This window comes from Anolis sagrei, chromosome 4 (assembly GCF_037176765.1).
Source record: "Anolis sagrei isolate rAnoSag1 chromosome 4, rAnoSag1.mat, whole genome shotgun sequence".
Lineage (NCBI taxonomy): Eukaryota > Metazoa > Chordata > Lepidosauria > Squamata > Dactyloidae > Anolis > Anolis sagrei.
In genome coordinates, this window is record NC_090024.1 from 1,710,940 (window position 1) to 1,734,532 (window position 23,593).

Sequence of the window (23,593 nt, forward strand, 5' to 3'; positions counted from 1 at the left end):
AGAGTTGGAGACGACTGAACGAATAAACAACAATGCTGGGGAAAGTGGAAGGCAACAAGAAGAGGGGCCGACCAAGGGCAAGATGGATGGACGGCATCCTTGAAGGGACTGGACTGACCTTGAAGGAGCTGGGGGTGGTGACGGCCGACAGGGAGCTCTGGCGTGGGCTGGTCCATGAGATCACGAAGAGTTGGAGACGACTGAACGAATGAACAACAATGCTGGGGAAAGTGGAAGGCAACAAGAAGAGGGGCCGACCAAGGGCAAGATGGATGGACGGCATCCTTGAAGGGACTGGACTGACCTTGAAGGAGCTGGGGGTGGTGACGGCCGACAGGGAGCTCTGGCGTGGGCTGGTCCATGAGATCACGAAGAGTTGGAGACGACTGAACGAATGAACAACAATGCTGGGGAAAGTGGAAGGCAACAAGAAGAGGGGCCGACCAAGGGCAAGATGGATGGGTGGCATCCTTGAAGTGACTGGACTGACCTTGAAGGAGCTGGGGGTGGTGACGGCCGACAGGGAGCTCTGGCGTGGGCTGGTCCATGAGGTCACGAAGAGTCGGAGACGACTGAACGAATGAACAACAACATTATTAGTAGTAGTAGTATTATATTGCATTACATTACAATATTATAAATATTATATGTATATACAATATATTATATATTATATTAAAACATATTATTAGAATAGCACTTAAGTAAAATAAACATGAAATATTAAATAAACTAAGGTGTAAACACTAAACTAATCTGGGGATCTGCAATTGCAACACCTCCCTTGCTAAAAGGTGAATGATCTCCACCTGGTTGAGAATGCCATTTCCCAATACCTAGTAACTGGAGGAGTGAGCCCGTGACGTCAGCGCCTCGGAGGCCACGCCCCCGAGAGAATTCCCGGGGAGCCCCGCCCCCTTCTTCCCTCCCCCCCTCTCTCCCACGTGACGTCACTGAGGAAGAGGAGGAAGGCAGGAGAGGCGCTGGCGGGGTGAGTCTGGTCCTCTGGCTGGGCATTAATGCGGATTATGCGGGTCCTTTTTGGGGAGGGGGCTTGCATTGCCGGTTGGGTGCCTTTCCTTCCCTTTGCAAGATGTATAGAGAGATAGATATGTTGGCTTCTGCAAGGAGAGCCATTGTGCCTCTCTCTCTCGAGGCAGGCCTGGCCTGGCCCTGCAAAGGCAATGCTCAGAGCTGTTTGTTTACATTGCAACCAAGAGAATGCAACCAGAATGAGAACTCATCTACACCACCAACAACCTTTTATTATTATTATTATTATTATTGCTATATTAAGATCCATCCTTTGCACCCTTTTATTATTCTATATTATTATGATATTAATATTTATCATTTGCATCCTTTTATTGTTCTATTATTATATATTATTATTCATCATTTGCACCCTTTTATTATGAAATTATTATATATTATATTAATATTTATAATTTGCATCCTTTTCTTATTCTGTTATTATATGTTCTATTATATTAATATTCATCATTTGCACCCTTCTATTCTATATTATTATTATATTAATATTCATCATTTGCACCCTTTTATTCTATTATTATGTATTCTATTATTATATTAATATTCATTATTTGCACCCTTTTATTATTCTATATTATTATATTAATATTTATCATTTGCATCCTTTTATTATTCTATTATTATATGTTCTATTATATTAATATTCATAATTTGCACCCTTTTATTATTTTAATATAATATGTTATTGCTATATTTATTATTCTATATTATTATATTAACAGTTATCATTTGCATCCTTTTATTATTCTATTATTATATGTTCTATTATATTAATATTCATAATTTGCACCCTTTTATTATTCTAATATAATATGTTATTGTTATATTTATTATTCTATATTATTATATTAATAGTTATCATTTGCATCTTTTTATTATTCTATTATTATATATTATTATTCATAATTTGCACCCTCTTATTATTAAATTCTTATATATTATATTATATAATATTAATATTAATCATTTGCATCCTTTTATTATTCTATTATTATATATTCTATTATTATATTAATATTAATCATTTGCACCCTTTTATTATTATAATATAATATATTATCGTTATATTACTATCCATCATTTGCACCCTTTTATTATTCTATATTATTATAATTATATTAATATTCATCATTTGCATCCTTTTATTCTATTATTATATATTATTAATAATAATTTGCACCCTTTTATAAAATTATTATGTATTATATTATTATATTAATTACTTACACCCTTTATTCTAATATAATATATTATTGTTATATTAATATTCATCATTGGCATTTTTTATTATTCTATTATTGTTATATATTAGCATTATATTCATCATTTGCATCCTTTTATTCTATTATTATATATTATTATTCATCATTTATACCCTTTTATTATTAAATTATTATATATTACATTAATGTTCATCATTTACATCCTTTTATTCTATTATATATTCTACAATATTAATATTCATCATTTGCACCCTTTTATTCTAATATAATATATTATTGTTATATTAATATTCATCATTTGCATCTTTTTATTATTCTATTATTGTTATATATTAGTATTACTATATTTATGATTTGTGTACTTTAATTATTCTATAATTTATTATTATATCAATATTTATCATTTGCACCCTTTTATTATTTGAATATTATATAATATTTTATATTAATATTCATCATTTGCATCCTTTCATTATTCTATCCTATTCTATTATTATTATATTAATGTTCATCATTTGCATCATTTTATTATTATATTATTATATATTATATTATTATTATTATATATTATTATTATTTATCCTAACCCAGGCCTGAGGCTGTTGGGAATGATGGGAGTTGGAGTCCAAAATACCTGGAGGGAGGGCAAAGTTAACCCACACCTGTCCTAACCCCTCTCCTTCTCATTTTCCTGTGGGAGGAATGGGATGATAGAATTGGAAGGGACCCCCAAAGGCCGTCTGGAAAAGCACCACCCGACCCCTCCTGGCAGAGGGCCAGCATGCCGCAGCCTCCGATTACAAACCTGCAGGTGATGAGGATGCGAAGGGCTTTGGGAGCCCAGCCGCAGTGACTCAGGTGGAAGGAGAGACAGATGGGCTTGATTGCGGGGATGGTGGGGAGGGGGCTGCGCTGAGCAGGCCAGGCCCTTGGCGCGCGTGTGCATGCATGTGCATGCGTGTGCCAGCTCAGGGCCCGCAGGAGGAGTATGTTGCCAAACCGGGCGAGGCAGCAGCCACCGCTCTCCTTAATTAATTCTTCGGGAAGCCAAGTAGGCCTTGGCCAGGCTAAGTTGGGAGGGGCACCCAAAGGCCATCTAGTCCAGCCCCTAAGCAGGAGGACACAATCCAAGCCCTCTCAACAGATGGCCACCCAGCCTCCACTCAATAGCAATAACAATAATAAGAATAAGAATAACAATACAACCAGTATAGTGATCATGTTTGCTGTGTACTAATCTTGTTAATTTTCTAATAATAATAATAGTAATAATAGTAATAGTAATAATAATAATAATAATAATAATAGTAATAATAGTAGTATAGTCCTAGAGTTGGGATCCTCAAAGGCCATCTAGTCCAGCCCCCTTCTTTCTGCCAGGGAGAAGACTCCATCCAAGCCCTCCTGACAGATGGCCATCCTGCCTAATAATAATAATAATAATAATAATAATAATAATGATAATAATAATAATAATAATACAGTTAGCCTCACAGTTGACCATCCAGCCTCATAATAGTAATAGTAATAATAATAATAATAATAATAATAATAATAATGTTTTTGAGTTGGAAGAGACCTCCCAAAGCCATCTAGTCTAGTCCTTTTTCTTTCTGCCACATAACAAGACACCATCCAAGTCCTCCTGACAGATGGCCATCCAGCCTCATAATAATAATAATAATAATAATAATAATAATAATAATACAGTTGGCTTCACAGTTGACCATCCAGCCTCATAATAGTAATAATAATAATAATAATAATAATAATGTTTTTGAGTTGGAAGAGACCTCCCAAAGCCATCTAGTCCAGTCCTTTTTCTTTCTGCCACGTCACAAGACACCATCCAAGTCCCCCTGACAGATGGCCATCCAGCCTCATAATAATAATAATAATAATAATGTTTTTGCGTTGGAAGAGACCTCCCAAAGCCATCTAGTCCAGTCCTTTTCTTTCTGCCATGTAACAAGATACCATCCAAGCCCTCCTGACAGATGGCCATCCAGCCTCATAATAATAATAATAATAATAATAATAATGTTTTTGAGTTGGAAGAGACTTCCCAAAGCCATCTAGTCCAGTCCTTTTCTTTCTGCCATGTAACAAGACACCATCCAAGCCCTCCTGACAGATGGCCATCCAGCCTCATAATAATAATAATAATAATAATAATAATAATAATACAGTCTTTGAGTTGGAAGAGACCTCCCAAAGCCATCTAGTCCAGTCCTTTTTCTTTCTGCCAAGTAGCAAGACACCATCCAAGCCCTCCTGACAGATGGCCATCCAGCCCAATAATAATAATAATAATAATAATAATAATAATAATGTTTTTGAGTTGGAAGAGACTTCCCAAAGCCATCTAGTCCAGTCCTTTTCTTTCTGCCATGTAAGAAGACACCATCCAACAACATCAACAACAACAAAAGATTACGAGAATGCTTCTGGGAGACGGCCAGACGGCCCAGAAACACACACAACAACCCAGATTAAAAATACTTCTTTCTAGATTAAGACGACTACATCCTAAACATAAAAACCGGCAATCACGACGACACACAATCAACATTTAATCTGAGGGCTTTACATTCTTCATCTGGGGGTTATATTCTCTTCTTCTTAGCTCCTCTCTTACAAATATATATATATATACTAGCTGTCCCCTGCCAGGCGTTGCTGTGGCCCAGTCTGGTGATCTGCAAAATAAAGTAATGAGAAAGTGTTGGTTTCTAATATATGTAATTCGTTTATGTTTGTGAGTAAACAGTATTTCTTGTTGTTTCTTTGTCAGTGTTGATGTGGAGAGTGTCTGGTTTGCCTACTCTGGAATATGCCACATATCATAGTCCTTCTTTAAGGGTCCCTTTCAAATCTGTGATACTATATCTCTGTGTGTGTGTGTGTGTGTGAGATTCATATCTATCTACCTTTATCTCTGGCTGGATGGCTCTTTGTCTGGAGGGCTCTGATTACATTTTCTTGCCCTGGTGAAGAGAGTTGGACTGGATGGCCTTAAGTATTTTCTGTTGGTCATGGGGGTTCTGTGTGGGAAGTTTGCCCCGATTCTGTCGTTTGTGGGTTTCAGAATGCTCTTTAATTGTAGTGAACTATAAATCCCAATAACTACAAATCCCCAATGTCAAGTTCTATTTCCTCCAAACCCCATCTGTGTTCATATTTAGGCATATGGAATATTTGTGTCAAGTTTGGTTCAGATCCATCATTGTTTGAGTCCACAGTGCTCTCTGGATGGAGGTGAACTACAACTCCCAAACTCAAGGTCAATGCCCACCAAACCCTTCCCGTGTGTTCTGTTGGTCATGGAAGTCCTGTACGCCATGTTTGGTTCAATTCCATCATTGGTGGAGTTCAGAATGCTCTTTGATTGTAGGTGAACTATAAATCCCAGCAACTACAACTCCCAAATGTCAAGGTCTATTTCCCTTAAACTCCATCTGTGTTCATATTTGGGCATATGGAATATTCGTGCCAAGTTTGGTCCAGATCCATCATTGTTTGAGTCCACAGTGCTCTCTGGATGTGGGTGAACTATAATTCCCAAACTCAAGGTCAATGTCCACCAAACCTTTCCAGTTTTTTCTGATGGTCATGGGAGCCCTGTGTGCTAAGTTTGGCGCAATTCCATCATTGGTGGAGTTCAGAATGCTCTTTGATTGTAGGTAAACTATAAATCCCATCAACGACAATTCCCAAATGACAAAATCAATGTTTTTGAGTGGAGGACATAAATTGGACTGTTAGGTGTCTTGTGTCCAAATTTGGTGTCAATTCCCCCAGTGGTTTTTGAGTTTTGATGGTAGCACGAACTAACATTACATTTTTATTTAGATAGATTTTGTATTCGTAGGGTTTTATCAATTTATCTTGTGCGTTCAACCCGCCCTTTGGATTCGATTTTCATTATGTTATTTTGCACTGTTTATTTTATTTTGTTACTTTATGTATTTTGTTGTGATGTAACTTTTCTGTTGTTTTGTATTATATTTTGCTGCATTGTATGTTTCGGGCTTGGCCTCATGTGAGCCGCCCCGAGTCCCCTTTGGCGAGATGGTGGCGAGGTATAAATAAATAATAATAGTAATAATAATACTATGTGAAACACAAGATGAGTCCACAGCAGACATTCTGCTGGCTGTTGTACTGGATCACACGTCGGACCCTTCCCAAGTGTCTAGGACTGTGTGATGTATCGCCAAATATTCTTAAAAAATCAAAGGTTATTCCCCAAGTGTAGGGGCCCGAAATGCAAAAAGCGAGATAGCAGATAGTGTTAGAATTTAGCTAGAAAAAATGGTACCAAAATGGAGTCGATCCGTCAACTTGCGGATACGGGCGCCCAAAGGGTTTCCGTATCTGCGGTTTGAAGAAATGCAGATTCGGCCTTCCTGGGACGCCTGGAAGGCTGTTGTACTGGATCACACGTTGGACCCTTCCCAAGTGTCTAGGACTGTGTGATGTATCGGCGAATAATGTGTGCAGATCCCAGTAAGGTGGCCTTTTGAAGTTGATAGGGAATTTTAGAGTCTACTCCAGGAGGATGAAGAAACAGCGATGGCAGCGGTAGCGCAGCAGCATGAGGCTTGGATTTGACAATCAGCTGTTTTCCTTAAAAATATTCTTAAAAAATCAAAGGTTATTCCCCGAGCGTAGGGGCCCAAAATGTTGCAATCCAGAGCAGGGAACGAGGCCCTAAGATAACTATCCACCACACTTGGCTGTGAAAAACAATCCTTTTTTATTGAGGAAAAATGGTTACAAAATAAAGGAAAAATGCAAGTCAAAAGCCACAGCAAAATCAGCAAGCATGAATTTAAATGGACAAAGCAAAACCAAAAGCCTCACTGGGAAATATTGGAACCTGTTAGCAATCCACTAACCGTACTTGATATCCTAGAAATCTTCCCAAACTATGGCCAGGGAACCGGGAGAACTGCCAAGGTCTTCATCAATTCTGAAACGATGCCTGAACTGAGACAGTCAGCCAATTAAAATTCAAGAATCGGTTCCGTGAACTGCCCCTCTGCTTTGAAGCCATTGTTTGTGTTTCTCTTAATCGGGAAGACCTTCGCAAACTGAGTGTTTTACTTCTGTCTTCCCAAATTTGGCCCCTTCTGTTGTCATTACAGTTAACAGGTGCAGAAGGGAGGGAAAGGTCAAGGTCTCCCTCTGAAACATTCTCAGGAACACTGGTACTTTCGTTTTCCAAATCTACAGAAGTTCCTTCCTCACTAATTTCAGGAACATTGGCATTTTCCAAACCTACAGCAGTTTCTTCTTCACTAATTTCAGGAGCATTGGCATCAAAAGGTACATTTCCACTAGCATCAGTAAATATACTTTCATTAGCATCAGGAGGAACAAACAGAGAATCAGGTTCAAGTTCAAACTCAGGCTGAACCCCAACACAAAATGCAAAAAGCGAGATAACAGATAGTGTTAGAATTTAGCTAGAAAAAAATGGCACCAAAATGGAGTCGATCCGTCAACACGCGGATACGGGCGCCCGAAGGGTTTCCGTATCCGCGGTTTGAAGAAACGCAAATTCGGCATCCCAGGCGGGCCGGCGGTCTCCCGCGGCCCAGAAAAGTTAAATTCATGCTTTTTAGTTGAGTGAGTCAGGAAAAAGACACAAAGTATCATTCTGAAGAGGTAAAGGTTACAATTCAATTAGTCTTTATTTGGGGATTGGTTACATTGTTTGGGCTGGGGAAAGAAGCGAAAGGAGAGAGCAGAAGGCTGCAAAGAGTCCCTGGTTGAAGCTGCAACTGGGGCACATTTCATCAGTCTTGGCCCAACTGGGCATCCAGGAACTGCGGAACTCCCTGCGGCTGGTCAGATCAACTTGAAAGCAGGGTCCTGGGGTGCCCTCGGCATCACTTTTGCAGCCAGCAGATGGTAATTTTGTCAATTACCAATTGTTTTTAAGTGCAGGCCAAGGTCTTGAGGCACTAAACCCCAATCACCACTTGCAAAAATGGAGAAACTTACGACGTGAATCAAGGAGAGAGATCTAAGGAGAGTTGGTTAGATCTCTCTCCTTGATTCACATAGTAAGTTTCTCCATTTTTGCCAGTTTGCTTATTTTCATGTGCAAATTGTCTTGTTTGTTGTGAGTTTTACGTATGGCTGCCTGGCCATGTTCCGGAAGCATTCTCTCCTGACGTTCCACCCACATCTATGGCTAAAGGCATCCTTTATGTATGATTCACATAGTAAGTTTCTCTATTTTTGCAAGTTTGCTTATTTTCATGTGCAAATCGTCTTGTTTGCTGTGAGTTTTCCGTATGGCTGAATGGCTATGTTCCGGAAGCATTCTCTCCTGATGTTTCACCCACATCTATGGCTAAAGGAAACCTTTATGTATGATTCACATAGTAAGTTTCTCTATTTTTGCAAGTTTGCTTATTTTCATGTGCAAATCGTCTTGTTGGCTGTGAGTTTTACGTATGGCTGCCTGGCTATGTTCCGGAAGCATTCTCTCCTGACGTTCCACCCACATCTATGGCTAAAGGTATCCTCAGAGGAACAGCCTCAGGTCCCTTCCTTTTCTCCCTTAAATATCTCCTCCTTCTCCTCCTCCTCCTTGCTTAAGTCGTTCCTCTTAGGATGCCTGCCATTGATGTGGGCGAATCGTCAGGAGAGAATGCTTCTGGAGCACAGCCTCCTGTTGACGCTGCAAGGGTGGCTTCTTGAGAAGGGATTTCTTCATCCAGGGCTGGCATCCCTTTGGGTCCCACTTCCCCTTTCGTTTTCGTCAAGCTCAATGCCTTGTTCGAGCCTTTCCTGAAACTCCTTTTCAGTTTTCTCCTTTTGGGATCGGCCGAGGCGGAGGCACCTGGTCAGCCTGGGCTGGAGATCGGGTGGAGTCAGCCAGGTATTTGCCGGCTGGGATGTCCTGTTGGGGGGGGGGGGGCAGCCTTGTCAAAGTCCACTGGACTCGCCTTCTCTGAGGATTTTTAAGCAGAAGCCGGATGGTCATCTGTAGGGTGGGCTTTGATTGTGCCTTCTGCCTGGCAGAAGAGGGATGGATTGGATAGCCTCTGGGGTCTCTTCCAACTCTAAGATTGTATTGTTGTTATTATTGAGTAGAGGCTGGATGGTCATCTGTAGGGTGGGCTTTGATTGTGCCTTCTGCCTGGCAGAAGAGGGATGGATTGGATAGCCTCTGGGGTCTCTTCCAACTCTAAGATTGTATTGTTGTTATTATTGAGTAGAGGCTGGATGGTCATCTGTAGGGTGGGCTTTGATTGTGCCTTCTGCCTGGCAGAAGAGGGATGGATTGGATAGCCTCTGGGGTCTCTTCCAACTCTAAGATTGTATTGTTGTTATTATTGAGTAGAGGCTGGATGGTCATCTATAGGGTGGGCTTTGATTGTGCCTTCTGCCTGGCAGAAGAGGGATGGATTGGATAGCCTCTGGGGTCTCTTCCAACTCTAAGATTGTATTGTTGTTATTATTGAGTAGAGGCTGGATGGTCATCTGTAGGGTGGGCTTTGATTGTGCCTTCTGCCTGGCAGAAGAGGGATGGATTGGATAGCCTCTGGGGTCTCTTCCAACTCTAAGATTGTATTGTTGTTATTATTGAGTAGAGGCTGGATGGTCATCTATAGGGTGGGCTTTGATTGTGCCTTCTGCCTGGCAGAAGAGGGATGGATTGGATAGCCTCTGGGGTCTCTTCCAACTCTAAGATTGTATTGTTGTTATTATTGAGTAGAGGCTGGATGGTCATCTGTAGGGTGGGCTTTGATTGTGTCTTCTGCCTGGCAGAAGAGGGATGGACTGGATGGCCTTTGGGGTCTCTAGGACTGTATTATTGTTGTTGTTGTTGCTATTTAGTAGAGGCTGGATGGCCATGTGTAGGGATAGCTTTGATGGTGTCTTCCTGGCAATAGAGGGATGTACTGGATAGCCCCTGGGTTCTTTTCCAACTCTAGGACTGTATTATTATTATTATTATTAATAATATTAAGTAGGGGCCAGATGGCCATCTGTTGGGAGGGTTTGGATGGTGTATTCCATCTCTATTTAATAATAATAATAATAATAATAATAATAATAGTACAGAAGCCCTCTCTTCCAACTCTAAGATTGTATTGTTGTTGTTGTTGTTAAGTAGAGGCTGGATGGCCATCTGTAGGGAGGGCTTTGATGGTGTCTGCCTGGCAGTAGAGGGATGTACTGGATAGCCCTTGGGTTCTCTTCCAACTCTAGGACTGTATTATTGTTGTTGTTATTATTATTAAGTGGAGGCCAGATGGCCATCTATTGGGAGGGTTTGGATGGTGTCTTCCTGCCTAGTCAAAGGAAGTTGGACTGCTCTCTTCCAACTCTAAGATTGTATGGTTGATGTTATTATTAAGTAGAGGCTGGATGGCCGTCTGTAGGAAGGGCTTTAATGGTGTCTTGCTGTCTGGCAGAAAGAAGGAGGCTGGACTAGATGGCTTTGGGGGGTCTCTAGGACTGTATAACAACAACAACAACAACAACAACAACAACAACAACAACAATAAAGTGGAGTCTGGATGGCCATGTGTTGGGAGGGCTTACATGGTGTCTTCCTGCCTGGCCAAAGGGACTAGATGGCCTTTAGGAGTCCCGTCCAATTTTTGAGATTCTATCATTCTGTTATTATTATTACTATTATTATTAAGCAGAGTCTGGGTGGCCATCAATTGGGAGGGCTTTGATTGTGTCTTCCTGGCAGAAAGAAAGGGGTTGGGCTGGATGGCCTCTGGTGTTCCCTTCCAATTTCAGGTTTGTATTGTTATTATTGTTGTTGTTGTTATCATTAGAACTCCTGTTATTATTGTTGTTGTTGTTATCATTAGAACTCCTGTTCTACCCCACAACCTTTGTTTTGTGGGGTTCCTCAGGGTTCAATACTGTCCCCCATGTTGTTTAACATCTACATGAAGCCGCTGGGCGAGATCATCCGGAGTTTCGGGGTGCGGTGTCATCTGTACGCAGATGATGTCCAGCTCTGTCACTCCTTTCCACCCGCTACTAAGGAGGCTGTCGAGGTCCTGAACCGGTGCTTGGCCGCTGTGACGGTCTGGATGGGGGCGAACAAATTGAAATTGAATCCAGACAAGACAGAGGTACTCCTGGTCAGTCGCAGGGCCGAACAGGGTATAGGGTTACAGCCTGTGTTAGACGGGGTCGCACTCCCCCTGAAGACACAGGTTCGCAGTTTGGGTGTGATCCTGGACTCATCGCTGAGCCTGGAGCCTCAGGTTTCGGCGGTGACCAGGGGAGCATTCGCACAGTTAAGACTCGTGCGCCAACTGCGACCGTACCTTGGGAAGTCTGACTTGGCCACCGTAGTCCACGCTCTGGTTACATCCCGCCTTGACTACTGCAACGCTCTCTACGTGGGGTTGCCTTTGAAGACGGCCCGGAAGCTCCAATTAGTCCAACGGGCGGCAGCCATGGTATTAACAGGAGCAGGGCGCAGGGAGCATACAACTCCTCTGCTGTACCAGCTCCACTGGCTACCGATTAGCTACCGAGCCCAATTCAAAGTGCTGGCTTTGACCTTTAAAGCCCTAAACGGTTCTGGCCCAACTTATCTATCCGAACGTATCTCAGCCTATCAGCCCACCAGGACCCTAAGATCTTCAGGAGAAGCCCTTCTCTCCATCCCGCCTGCTTCACAAGTGCGGCTTGCGGGAACGAGAGATAGGGCCTTTTCTGTGGTGGCCCCCCGGCTTTGGAATGCCCTCCCTACTGAAATAAGATCAGCCACCTCGCTAATGGCATTTCGGAAAAAACTGAAAACTTGGATGTTCGAGCAAGTTTTCAACTAATTCCGATGTGATGATGTTTTGATCATGGACTAGCAATCAAGGATAACGAATTGGATTACGACTTTAACTATGAGATGTTCCGGTCTGTATTGGTGGCCCAATACTATGTATGTATATGTATGTATTTTTATATTTTATTTTATATTTTTAAAGTGAATATTGTATTTTTAAATATGTTGTAAACCGCAATGAGTCGCCGCACAGGCTGAGATATTAGCGGTATACAAGTGTACTAAATAAATAAATAAATAAATATTAAGCAGAGACTGGGGATCCTTTCCCACTCTATTATTCTTATTAAGCAGAGTCAGGATGGCCATCTGTCGGGAGGCCTTGGATTGTGTGGCAGAAAGAAGGGGGTTGGGCAGGATGGCCTTTGGGGGTCCCTTCCAACTCTTAAGATTCAGAATAGCCATCTGTAGGGATGGCTTTGATGGTGTCTTCTTGCCTGGCAAAAAGAAGGGGGTTGGACTAGATAGCTTTTGGTGGTCTCTAGGACTGATTATGATGATGTAGAGTCTGAATGGCCATCTGTCAGGAGAGCTTGGATTGTGTCTTTCTGCCTGCCCGAAGGGGTGGGACTAGGTGGTCTTTGGGGGGGGGTCTCTTCCAACTCTAGGATCGTATTTGTTATTATTATTAAGTAGAGCCTGGATGGCCATCTGTCGGGGTGGCTTGGATGGTGTCTCTTTGGGGATCCTTTCCAACTTTTTAGATTCTATTATTATTATTGTTGTTGTTATTGTTATTATTATTGTTATTATTATTATTATTATTAAGCAGAGTCTGGATGGCCATCTGTCAGGGTGGCTTGGATGGTGTCTCTTTCCTGGCGGAAGGGTTGGACTATGTGGCCTTTGGGGGTCTCACCCAACTCTTAAGATTCAGGATAGCCATCTGTAGGGAGGGCTTTGATGGTGTCTTCTTGCCTGGCAGAAAGAAGGGAGCTGGACTAGATGACCTTTGGGGGTCTCTAGGACTATTATTATTATGAAGCAGAGTCTGGATGGCCATCTGTTGGGAGGACTTGAATTGTGTCTCTCTTCTGGCAGGAGAGAGTTGGGCTAGGTGGCCTTTGGGGGTCCCTTCCAACTCTTAAAATTCTATTATTATTATTATTATTATTAAGCAGAGTCTGGATGGCCATCTGTCGGGAAGGCTTTGATGGTGTCTCATTCCTGGCAGAAGGGGGTTGGACTAGGTGGCCTTTGGGGGTCCCTTCCAACTCTTAAGATTCTATTATTATTATGAAGCAGAGTCTGGATGGCCATCTGTTGGGGTGGCTTGGATGGTGGCTCTTTCCTGACTAGGTGGTCTTTGGCGGTCCCTTCCAACTCTTTAGATTCTATTGTTGGACTAGAGCTGGATTAGATGACCTTTGGGGGTCTCTAGAACTTTATTATTATGAAGCAGAGTCTGGATGGCCATCTGTTGGGAGGACTTGGATTGTGTCTCTCATCTGGCAGGAGAGGGTTGGACTAGGTGGCCTTTGGGGGTCCCTTCCAACTCTTTAGATTTTATTATTATTATTATTATTATGAAGCAGAGTCTGGATGGCCATCTGTTAGGAAGGCTTTGATGGTGTCTCTTTCCTGGCAGAAGGGGGTTGGGCTGGATGGCCTTTGGGGGTCCCACCCAACTCTTAAGATTCAGAATGGCCACCTGTAGGGAGGGCTTTGATGGTGTCTTCTTGCCTGGCAGAAAGAAGGGAGCTGGACTAGATGACCTTTTGGGGGGGGGGTCTATAGGACATTATTATTATTATTATTATGCAGAGTCTGGATGGCCATCTGTTGGGAGGACTTGAATTGTGTCTCTCTTCTGGCAGGAGGGGTTGGGCTAGGTGGCCTTTGGAGGTCCCTTCCAACTCTTTAGATTCTATTATTATTATTATTATGAAGCAGAGTCTGGATGGCCATCTGTCAGGAAGGTTTTGATGGTGTCTCTTTCCTGGCAGAAGGGGGTTGGGCTGGATGGCCTTTGGGGGTCCCTCCCTTCTCTTCTCTCCTTTGGGGGGATTATCCCCTCTTTGGCTCGAAATAGCCTTGGCCGGGCATTAGGCTCAAAGCCGCTTAGCCACATGGAAAGGAGGAGGAAGAGGATGGAGGAGGAGGAGAGCCCCTTGCGCATGCGCGGAGGCGTGTGAGCGCAGGCGTGGGGGCGGGGCCGCCGCCGGTGACGTCACCGCCCGGCAGAGACGCCGTCCCTCCCCTTCCCACCTGGAGCGCCTGACTGTCGTGCAGGCACCGCGCATGCGCAGACGCCGCCGCCTGTGAGTCTCAGGGAGCATTGGGCAGCTGAGACAGGTCACGTGGGTATGTGTGTGTGTTTACAATGGGAAGGATCCCTTCCAACTCTAGTTCACATTGTCATGTAATAGTGTATGCAATATTAATGTATGCTATATTAATAATCTTGTAATAGAATAGTTATACCAGGCAACTTGGGTCCTCCCTCCAGGTGTTTGGGACCTCAACTCCCACCATTCCTAACAGTCAGGATGGCCATCTGTCCGGAGGGCTTGGATGGTGCCTTCCTGCCTGGCAGAATGAAGGGGGTTGGACTGGATGATTTTTGGGGGTCCCTTCCAACTCTATGATTCTATGCTATTATCATTAATGATGGGTCCCTTCCAACTATATTATTATTATTATTATTATTATTATTATTATTATTAATTAGAGGATGAATGGCCATCTGTTAAGAGGGCTTGATTGGTGTCTCTTTCCTGGCAGAAGGGGGTTGGACTAGGTGGCTTTTGGGGGACCTTTCCAACTATGAATCTATGTTATTAATTATGGGTGCCTTTCGACTATATTATTATTATTATTATTATTATTATTATTATTATTAATCAGAGGCTGAATGGTCATTTGTCAAGAGGGCTTGGATGGTGCCTTCCTGCCTGGCAGAATGAATTGGGTTTGTACTAGATGCTCATTTTTGGGGTCCAACTCTGATTCTATGGCATTATTATTAATAATTGTTAGTCCCTTCCAACTATATTCCATTATTATTATTATTATTCTTAAGCAAAGGCTGAATGGCCATCTGTCAAGAGAGCTTGGATGGTGTCTCTTTCCTGGCAGAAGGGGATTGGACTAGGTGGTCTTTGGGGATCCCTTCCAACTCTATGATTCTATGGCATTATTATTAATTATGGGTCCCTTCCAACTATATTATTATTATTATTATTAATCAGATGCTGAATGGTCATCTGTTGGGAGTGCTTGGCTGGTGCCTTCCTGCCTGGCAGAATGAAGTGGGTTGGACTGGATGCCCTTTGGGAGTCCGTTCCAACTCTATGATTCTATGGCATTATTATTAATTATGGGTCCCTTCCAACTATATGTTGTTGTCAATCAGACGTTGAATGGCCATCTGTTGCAAGGGCTTGGATGATGCTTTCCTGCTTGGCAGAATGAATTGGGTTGGACTGGATGCTCTTTGGGGGTCCCATCCAACTCCATGAATCTATTGTATTATTATTAATTATGGATCCCTTCCAACTATATTATTATTATTATTATTATTATTATTATTATTATTATTATTCAGAGGCAGAATGACCATCTGTCAAGAGAGCTTGGATGGTGCCTTCCAACATAGAATGAAGTGGGTTGGACTGGATGCTCTTTGTGGGTCCCTTCCAACTCTATGATTCTATGGCATTATTATTAATTGTGGGTCCCTTCCAACTATATTATTATTATTAATCAGACGCTGAATGGTCATCTGTCAAGAGGGCTTGGATGGTGTCTCTTTCCTGGCAGAAGAGGGTTGGAGTAGGCGGCCTTCCTGCCTGGCAGAAATATGGGGGTTTGACTGGATGGCCTTTGGGGGTCCCTTCCAATTCTATAAAAGGGAATTGTTTATTATTATTATTATTATTATTATTAAGAATTATTGTTGTTATTAATTATTATTAAGCAGGGGCTGGATGGCTATCTGTCGGGAAAGTTTCGATAGTGCCTTCCTTTATGGTAGAAAAGGACTTGGACTAGATGGCCTTTAGGGGTCCCTAGGATTGTATGGTTCTATTATTATTATTACCCACAAAGGCTAGAGCAGGCTTGGGCAAACTTGGGCCCTCCGGGTGTTTTGGACTCCAACTCCCACAATTCCTAACAGCCGGTAGGCTGTTAGGAATTGTGGGAGTTGGAGTCCAAAACACCCGGAGGGCCCAAGTTTGCCCAAGCCTGCTCCAAAGGGATGCTGCTGTCCTTGGAAGCGGATCTTGGTCCGTCCAGCATGTGGCCTTGGTCCAAAGGACAGCGTCCATCTGTCCCCTTGAGCCAGGAGGCTAATTGGGCGCATGGCATTAATGAGCTTACCCTGGGGGCTTGGAAATAGCCGCAGGGTGTGACTGGGATCAGGGTATAGGGAGAGAGGGAGGGAGGCGGGAGAGTCGCGGCCCAAACAAACACTGGCCACAGATAATCTCTCTGTTTAACGTTGAGAGGAGACATGAGAAGAGCCATGTGTAAATATTTAAAAGGTGGCCCCATTAAGGTGGAAGCAAGCTTGTTTCCTTCTGCCCTGGAAACTAGGAGTCAACTAGAAAGAACTTCCTGACGGTGAGGAGAGCTGTTCAGCAGTGGAACTCTCCGCCTCGGAGTGAGTGTGGTGGAGGCTTTGAAGCAGAGGCTGGGTGGCTATTTGTCAAGGGCGCTTTGATTGTGTTTTTCCTGCATGGAAGAAGGAGGTTGGACTAGATCAGTGTCTCCCAATCTGGGGGTCGGGACCCCTGGGGGGGGTCACTAGGGGGGACAGAGGGGTCACCAAAGACCATCAGAAAACACAGTATTTTCTGTTGGTCTGTGTGGGAAGTTTGGCCCAATTCTATCGTTGGTGGGGTTCAGAATGCTCTTTGATTATAGGTGAACTATAAATCCCACCAACTGCATATCCCAAATGTCAAGGTCTGTTTCCCCCAAACTCCACCAGTGTTGACATTTGGGCATTTGGAGTATTCATGCCAAGTTTGGTCCAGATCCATCATTGTTTGAGTCCACAGTGCTCTCTGGATGTAGGTGAACTACAACTCCCAAACTCAAGGTCAATGCCCACCAAACCCTTCCAGTATTTTCTCTTGGTCATAGGAGCTCTGTGTGCCAAGTTTGGTTCAATCGCATTATTGGTGGAGTTCAGAATGCTCTTTGATTGTAGGTGAACTATAAATCCCAGCAACTACAACTCCCAAATGTCAAGGTCTATTTTCCCCAAACTCCACCTGTGTTCACATTTGGGCATATTGAATATTCATGCCAAGTTTAGTCCAGATCCATCATTGTTTGAGTCCTCAGTGCTTTCTGGATGCAGGTGAACTACAACTCCCAAACTCAAGGTCAATGCCCACCAAACCCTTCCCAGAAACTACAACTCCCAAATGTCAAGGTCTATTTTCCCCAAACTCCACCAGTGTTCACATTTGGGAATATAGAGTATTTGTGCCAAGTTTGGTCCAGATCCCACATTGAGTCCTCAGTGCTCTCTGGATGTAGGTGAACTACAACTCCCAAACTCAAGGTCAATGCCCACCAAACCCTTCCAGTATTTTCTCTTGGTCATGGGAGTTCTGTGTGCCAGGTTTGGTTCAATTCCATCATTGGTGGGGTTCAGAATGCTCTTTGATTGTAGGTGAACTATAAATCCCAGCAACTACAACTCCCAAATGTTGAGGTCTATTTTCCCCAAACTCCACCAGTGTTCACATTTGGGCACATTGAGCATTCATGCCAAGTTTGGTCCAGCTCCATCATTGTTTGAGTCCACAGTGCTCTCTGGATGTAGGTGAACTACAACTCTATCTATCTCCTTCTTTGGAGGCTTTCAAACAGAGGCTAGATGGCCATCTGTCAGGGTTGCTTTGATTGTACTTTCCTACATAATAGCAGATTGGGGTTGGACTGGATTGCCTTTAGATGTCCCTTCCAACTCTAGAATCCTATGTTTCTCTCAATCAATCAATAAATCAATCTACCTATCTATCTCCCTCCTTCATTGGAGGCTTTGATGGTACTTTTCCTGCATAATGGAAGATTGAGGTTGGACTGGATGGCCTTTAGAGGTCCTTTCAACTCCAGAATCTTATGATTATATCTTGGATCTGTCTGTCTGTCCGTCCGTCTGTCTGTCTCCATCTTTGGAGGCTTTCAAACAGAGGGTGGATGACCATCAGTTGGGATTGCTTTGGTTGTACTTTTCCTGCGTAATGGCAGATTAGGGTTGGACTGGATGGCCTTTAGAGGTCCCTTCCAACTCTAGAATCCTATGATTCTATCTATCTTCTTTGGAGGCTTTCAAACAGAGGCTGGATGGCTGTCTGTTGTGGTTGCTTTGTACTTTTCCTGCATAGTGGCAGATTGGGGTTGGACTGGATGGCCTTTAGAAGTCCCTTCCAACTCTAGAATCCTATGATTCTGTCTGTCTATCTGTCTATCTATCTATCTATCATCTATCTATCTATCTATCTATCGCCTTCTTTGGAGGCTTTCAAACAGAGGCTGGATGGCTGTCTGTTGTGGTTGCTTTGATTGCACTTTTCCTGCATAGTGGCAGATTGGGGTTGGACTGGATGGCCTTTAGAAGTCCCTTCCAACTCTAGAATCCTATGATTCTGTCTGTCTATCTGTCTATCTATCATCTATCTATCTATCTAACTGTCTGTCTGTCTATCTATCTATCTATCTATCTATCGCCTTCTTTGGAGGCTTTCAAACAGAGGCTGGATGGCCATCTATCAAGGTTGCTTTGATTGTACTTTCCTGCATAATAGCAGATTGGGGTTGGACTGGATGGCCTTTAAAGGGCCCTTCCAACTCTAGAATCCTATGATTCTATCTGTCTGTCTGTCTATCTATCTATCTATCTATCTATCTAATTATCGCCTTCTTTGGAGACCTTCAAACAGAGGCTGGATGGCCATCTGTCAGGATTGCTTTGATTGTGCTTTACTTGCATGGAAGAAGGATTTGGACTAGATGGCCTTTAGACATCCCTTCCAACTCTAGAATCCTATCTATCTATCTTTGGAGGCTTTCAAACTGAGGCTGGGTGGCCATCTGTTGGGATTGCTTTGATTGCACTTTCCTGCATAATGGCAGATTGGTGTTGGATGGGATGGCCTTTAGAGGTCCCTTCCAACTCTAGAATCCTATGATTCTATCTATCTATCTGTCTATCTATCTATCTATCTTCTTTGGAGGTTTTCAAACAGAGGCTGGATGGCCGACTGTTGTGGTTGCTTTGATTGTACTTTTCCTGCATAGTGGCAGATTGTGGTTGGACTGGATGGCCTTTAGAAGTCCCTTCCAACTCTAGAATCCTATGATTCTATCCATCTATCTATCTATCTATCTATCTATCTATCTATCTATCTATCTCCCTCTTTGGAGGCTTTCAAACAGAGGCTGGATGGCCATCTATCGGGGTTGCTTTGATTGTACTTTCTTCATAATAGCAGATTGGAGTTGGACTGGATGGCCTTTAGAAGTCCCTTCCAACTCTAGAATCCTATGATTCTGTCTGTCTATCTGTCTATCTATCTATCTATCTATCTATCGCCTTCTTTGGAGGTTTTCAAACAGAGGCTGGATGGCCGTCTGTCAGGGTTGCTTTGGTTGTACTTTTCCTGCGTAATGGCAGATTGGGGTTGGACTGGATGGCCTTTAGAAGTCCCTTCCAACTCTAGAATCCTATGATTCTGTCTGTCTATCTGTCTATCTATCATCTATCTATCTGTCTGTCTATCTATCTATCTATCTATCTATCTATCGCCTTCTTTGGAGGTTTTCAAACAGAGGCTGGATGGCTGTCTGTTGTGGTTGCTTTGATTGTACTTTTCCTGCATAGTGGCAGATTGGGGTTGGACTGGATGGCCTTTAGAAGTCCCTTCCAACTCTAGAATCCTATGATTCTGTCTGTCTATCTGTCTATCTATCATCTATCTATCTATCTATCGCCTTCTTTGGAGGTTTTCAAACAGAGGCTGGATGGCCGTCTGCCAGGGTTGCTTTGGTTGTACTTTTCCTGCGTAATGGCAGATTGGGGTTGGACTGGATGGCCTTTAGAAGTCCCAACTCTAGAATCCTATGATTCTGTCTGTCTATCTGTCTATCTATCATCTATCTATCGCCTTCTTTGGAGGCTTTCAAACAGAGGCTGGATGGTCGTCTGTTGGAGTTGCTTTGATTGTACTTTTCCTGCATAGTGGCAGATTGGGGTTGGACTGGATGGCCTTGAGAGGTCCCTTCCACCTGTGATTCTGTAAGAGCCTTCTATCTTGGGAGAGTGTTTGTCCCATGATGTTTTGGCAACCGAGCGCCTCCAAGGCAACCACGTCCCTGACCCGTATCTTTGTGTACCTGAGGCTTAGGAGGAGGCCACTCTTTGCCTTGCGCATGATGCCTCACTTCTGGCTCCGAGGTGGCCTCCATCGAACTGGAGCTCAACCGGAGCTTGAAGGAAGCCCTGTGAGGCGTTGAGCCTGCTTTGTGGACAGCGCTCAACGGAATGGAGACCCTTGTTACAGTTCAGAGTAAAGCCAGGAACAGATCCCCTTGGAGGCTGACTTTTGTCAACAATGCACGCTTCTCAGTTCAGTCCCTGGAATCCTGGGAGACTCCTTCTTCATAGAATCAAAGAGTTGGAAGAGACCTCATAGGCCATCCAGTCCAACCCCATTGTGCCAAGAAGGAGGAATATTGCATTCAAAGCACCCTCGACAGATGGCCATCCAGCCTCTGTTTAAAAACCTCCATAGAAGGAGCCTCCACCACACTCCGGGGCAGAGAGTTCCACTGCTGAACGGCTCTCACAGTCAGGAAGTTCTTCCTCATGTTCAGATGGAATCTCCTCTCTTGTAGTTTGAAGCCATTGTTCCCTTGCGTCCTAGTCTCCAGGGAAGCAGAAAGGAAGCTTGCTCCCTCCTCCCTGTGGCTTCCTCTCACATATTTATACATGGCTCTCATGATGTCTCCTCTCAGCCTCCTCTTCTTCAGGCTAAACATGCCCAGCTCTTTAAGCCGCTCCTCATAGGGCTTGTTCTTCAGAACCTTGATCTGCTCCCTCCTCCCTGTGGCTTCCTCTCACATATTTATACATGGCTCTCATCATGTCTCCTCTCAGCCTTCTCTTCTTCAGGCTAAATATACCCAACTCCTTAAGCCGCTCCTCATAGGGCTTGTTCTCCAGACCCTTGATCATTTTAGTTGCCCTCCTCTGGACACATTCCAGCTTGAATTGTAGTGCTGAGAACTGGACACAATATTCTTCGGGAGCTTTGAAACAGAGGCTGGATGGTCATCTGTCAGGGGTGCTTTGAATGGGGTTTTCCTGCTTCTTGGGCAGAATGAGGTTGGGCTGGATGGCCCATCCTAGGATTCTAGGAGTCATAGTTTGTGGGCGGATTACTTTTTCCCAACTTAAGCACTCTTGCACTAATTGCAAACTTCATGGGGTGCAGGCCAGAGATCAAAGTGCAAGGATTGAGGAAGCACGGAAGAGACTTTGGGTGGGGTCCAGAGAAGGCTCAAGACCTTGTGGAACTACAACTCCCAGTCCTGAGCCCTGGTACTTAAAGTGGGATCAAGCTGCATTCACTCTACAGTGGAGATGCACCCATTTGGATTGCTTTCGAAGAGTGGCCAGCCTTGCTTTTCTGCATATCATGGAGAAGCACAGGTTGAAAGCGTAGGTTATTATTTCTGCACGGCCTCCCTTTCAGCCCTAGTTTTGCCCAAGGCAGCTATGGGGCGAGGCTACTTAAGGTATGGGGAAAGAGAGCAGCCTTGCCCCTCCTTTGGGCATTGCTCTCTGGGGCCAAGGGTGGGAATTCCAAAAGGCCTTGCAACATCAACCTGTGCTGGATGGGGTTGCACTTCCCCTGAAGTCACAGGTCCGCAGTTTAGGTGTCCTCCTGGACACAAAAGAGACATGCACAAGAAGTGGAAAAAGGGAGAAATCACCAAAGAAGAATTCAAACAAATAGCCAACACCTGTAGGGAAAAGATCTGCAAGGCACAAAATGAGCTCAGGCTTGCCAGGGACATTAAAAACAATAAAAAGGACTTCTTTTCTTATTTCAGTAGAAAAAGGAAAAACAAGGATGTAGCATACCTGGATTTCAGTAAGGCCTTCGACAAGGTCCCCCATGACCTCCTGGCAAGGAAACTAGTCCAATGTGGGTGAGGCAAAACTACGGTGAGGTGGATCTGGAATTGGTTAAATGGACGAACCCAGAGGGTGATTCTCCCCAAGGCTTCCTCCTCTTCATCCTGGAAAGAAGTGACGAGTGGAGTGCCATCCGCAGGGTTCCGTCCTGGGTCCGGTCCTGCTCAGGATCTTCATTCATGACTTGGATGAAGGACTAGAAGGCAAGATCATCAAATTTGCAGATGACACCAAATTGGGAGAGAGAGCCAATACTCCAGAGGACAGGAGCAGGATTCAAAACTATCTTGACAGATTAGAGAGATGAATGGCCAAAACTAACAAAATGAAGTTCAACAGGGACAAATGCAAGAGACTCCACTTAGGCAGAAAAAACGAAATGCAAAGAGACAGAATGGGGGACAATGCCTGGCTCGAGAGCAGGACGTGGGGAAAAAGGTCTTGGAGTCCTTGACAGATTAGAGAGATGAATGACCAAAACTAACAAAATGAAGTTCAACAGGGACAAATGCAAGAGACTCCACTTAGGCAGAAAAAACGAAATGCAAAGAGACAGAATGGGGGACGATGATGCCTGGCTCGAGAGCAGGACGTGGGGAAAAAGGTCTTGGAGTCCTTGACAGATTAGAGAGATGAATGACCAAAACTAACACAATGAAGTTCAACAGTGACAAATGCAAGATACTCCACTTAGGCAGGAAAAACGAAATGCAAAGAGACAGAATGGGGGACAATGAGGCCTGGCTCGAGAGCAGTACAGTTGAAAAAGATCTTGGAGTCCTCATGGGGAGGAAGGGGAACATGAGCCAGGAATGTGATGTGGCAGCAAAAAAAGCCAATGGGATTTTGGCCTGCATCAAGAGGAGCCTAGTGTCTAGGTCCAGGGAAGTCATGCTCCCCATGCTCTATTCTGCTTTGGTTAGACCACATCTGGAATATTGTGTCCAATTCTGGGCACCACAATTCAAGAGAGAGATTGACAAGCTGGAATGTGTCCAGAGGAGAGCGACTAAAATGATAAAAGGTCTGGAGAACAAGCCCTATGAGGAGCGGCTTAAGGAGCTGGGCATGTTTAGCCTGCAGAATAGAAGGATGAGAGGAGATATGATAGCCATGTATAAATATGTGAGAGGAAGCCACAGGGAGGAGGAGGGAGCAAGCTTGTTTTCTGCTTCCCTGGAGACTAGGATGCAATAGAGCAATGGCTTCAAACTCCAAGAGAGGAGAATCCACCTGAACACGAGGAAGAACTTCCTGACTGTGAGAGCCGTTCAGCAGTGGAACTCTCTGCCCCGGAGTGTGGTGGAGGCTCCT

General features: G+C 43.7%; 1 protein-coding gene across 2 annotated transcripts in view; it reads left to right on the forward strand.

Annotated features, from left to right (window-relative positions):
* Positions 1-933: 933 nt before the first annotated feature.
* The window catches only part of GRINA (glutamate ionotropic receptor NMDA type subunit associated protein 1), a 48,949-nt gene continuing 26,289 nt past the window's right edge, over positions 934-23,593 (forward strand). The window contains exon 1 of one of the 2 annotated variants that reach the window (XM_060776041.2): positions 934-991. The gene's annotated coding sequence lies outside the window, so the exon portion shown is untranslated. Of the gene's footprint in view, positions 992-14,348; positions 14,422-23,593 lie in introns of those variants that run through there. The other variant, XM_060776042.2, reaches the window with a different exon arrangement.